Consider the following 2,500-nt stretch of genomic DNA (forward strand, 5'->3'; position numbering starts at 1 on the left):
AACATTATATATATATATATATATATATATATATATATATATATATATATATATATATATATATATATACGGCATAATCACGTTGACACACCGGTTCTCGTCAGATCACCGAAGCTAAGCAACGTTGAGCCTGGCTAATACCAGATGGGTGACCATTTGGGAATTCTAGGCGCTGTATGTGCTCTCCGCTTATCTCGGCATTGTTTCCAGTCGTCTTGTACCTCAACTTGCCACTGGTATGCAACAATGTTGACTCAGGAGAGGCGTGGTTGGAGATTGCGCAACTCTTCCCACACAAATTTCACGCGCAGGCACCCTTACAGTGGGTATCCATAGTCTGTCAAGACTGAAGGAAGCCTTTATATATATATATATATATATATATATAATTTTTTAATAGTGGCGAAGGCTTTGTGTAGAACCAACCACACTGAGTGGTATTACTGCTAATCTTTATCGGTGCAATGATTGCCACAAGACAAAGCATACAGTAGACCGCAGCTTTTTATACATCAAAGTTTACCTTCTCCTAGATGCATGTCTTAACGAAGACTGGAGATGCATCTCTCCCAGTGAATTAATGCGCCCAATGAATTTATATATATATATATATATATATATATATATATATATATATATATATATATATATATATATAAAGCTGAACGTCTGTGTGTGTCTGGTCGCGAATAGGCTCCCATATGGTTGACTATTATAGAAAGCTGATCACATATAATGATATCAGATGCATCGAGACAAAGGAATGGGTATGTTTGTTCTGGCATAATGATGATTCATTAAAATTGTGGGGTCTGCTTACGCGCCTGGTCCACAAAGTATGGAAATAAAAAATTAAAAAATTAAAAAATAAACGTTTACAAGTGTTTTTGATATAGATGTACATAATAATGCTTAGATAAGTATGTTTTAGCTTAAATAGGGATGGTATAATAAAATTGTGGGGTCAGCGTTCGTGCCTGGCCTCCATAGAATGGAAATAGGCACAGACTTTAATAAAGACTTTTCATATCTATCTGCGTAAGTATACTTTGATAATTATGTTTCAGTTTAAAGAAATATGCTATAATAAAATTATGGGGTGTTCGTTCGCGCCTGACCTCCATAAAATGGAAATATATCACAAAGTTTAACAAGGTTTTTTTTAATATAGATCCACAGAATATTGTGAAAAGTGTTTCAATGTGAACAGGTATGGTATAATAAATTGTGGGGTTTATCTATTTTATTTTTACTTTCATCATATTTTGCTTTGGTTTTGATACCCCCAAATTCGGAGCTATCTCTTTACAACCTTTCCTTTTCGTAACCTATCAAACTTTCATACATCAGAGTCCATTTTCTGTAGGCTGTTTTTGAACCCAGTCAACGGCGGGTACTTTTGCTAGCATATATATATATATATATATATATATATATATATATATATATATATATATATATATATATATATATATATATATATATATATATTACATATCTAATATATATATTATGTATATATATATATTATATATATATACATTATGTATATATATATATTATGTATATATATGTATATATATATATATTATGTATATATATAATAAAAATGTATAATATATACATGATATATATATATACATATATATATATATATATATATATATATATATATATATATATATATATATATATATATATCAGGGCAAATACGCAATATATCAGAAAATCAAATGCCGTTGAACCAGGATGCGCGAAAAAAAAAAAGAGCAAAGAATAAAACAAAATAAACACATAAGTAAATCCACACGAATAAAAACTTGTCTGTTTCGTTCGGATCGATGAATGTCTTCAGAAAAAAAATATTTTTGTACTTTACTAACTTCTGAAGACGTTTGGTCCGAACGAATCCGATCAGGCTCCCGTTCGTGTTGATTTATTCATGTGTTTAATTTGTTTTCCCTTTTGTCTATTTCACACACACACACACACACACACACACACACACACACACACACACACACACACACACACACACACATATATAAGTATATGTATATATACTAGCAGGGATACCCACCGTTGTCCGGGCTTGAATAAATTATTTACAAATATATCACACACCTATATTTTTATTTTCATCGAAATCCGTGAAATCGCCCATTTTATCGAATGATTACCTACTCTAAGACCTATCGCGGTGCACCGGGAGGAAGCTTCACATACCTCCCCACAGTGACCTAGTCTACAATACATTGTAGTCTACACTGTACTGTCGAGAACCTACTGTTTATTTTATAAAATTATTTTTATGCATAATGGTTTGAATTAAAGTTTAAAATGCAAAAGTCCAATAATCTGGTAATAAACTTCTCAAATGCACTTGTGATGTGAGGCTGTGTAGTACGGTGTTACAGCTGTTCCTACTTTTATCGGATTATTTCCATTATTGATTGTGGATACTTATAAAAATACCTTCTTGTGAAATTTCATAAAAATC

General features: G+C 31.3%; 1 protein-coding gene and 1 pseudogene across 2 annotated transcripts in view; both read left to right on the forward strand.

Moving 5' to 3' along the window:
* Positions 1-2,500, forward strand: part of LOC145248938 (inactive tyrosine-protein kinase 7-like) — a 306,146-nt gene that overhangs the window by 25,495 nt on the left and 278,151 nt on the right. The gene's annotated exons all lie outside the window — the stretch shown is intronic.
* Positions 65-181, forward strand: LOC145249091 (5S ribosomal RNA; annotated as a pseudogene).

This window comes from Euprymna scolopes, chromosome 27 (genome assembly GCF_053919585.1).
Source record: "Euprymna scolopes isolate OS-2025 chromosome 27, ASM5391958v1, whole genome shotgun sequence".
NCBI lineage: Eukaryota > Metazoa > Mollusca > Cephalopoda > Sepiida > Sepiolidae > Euprymna > Euprymna scolopes.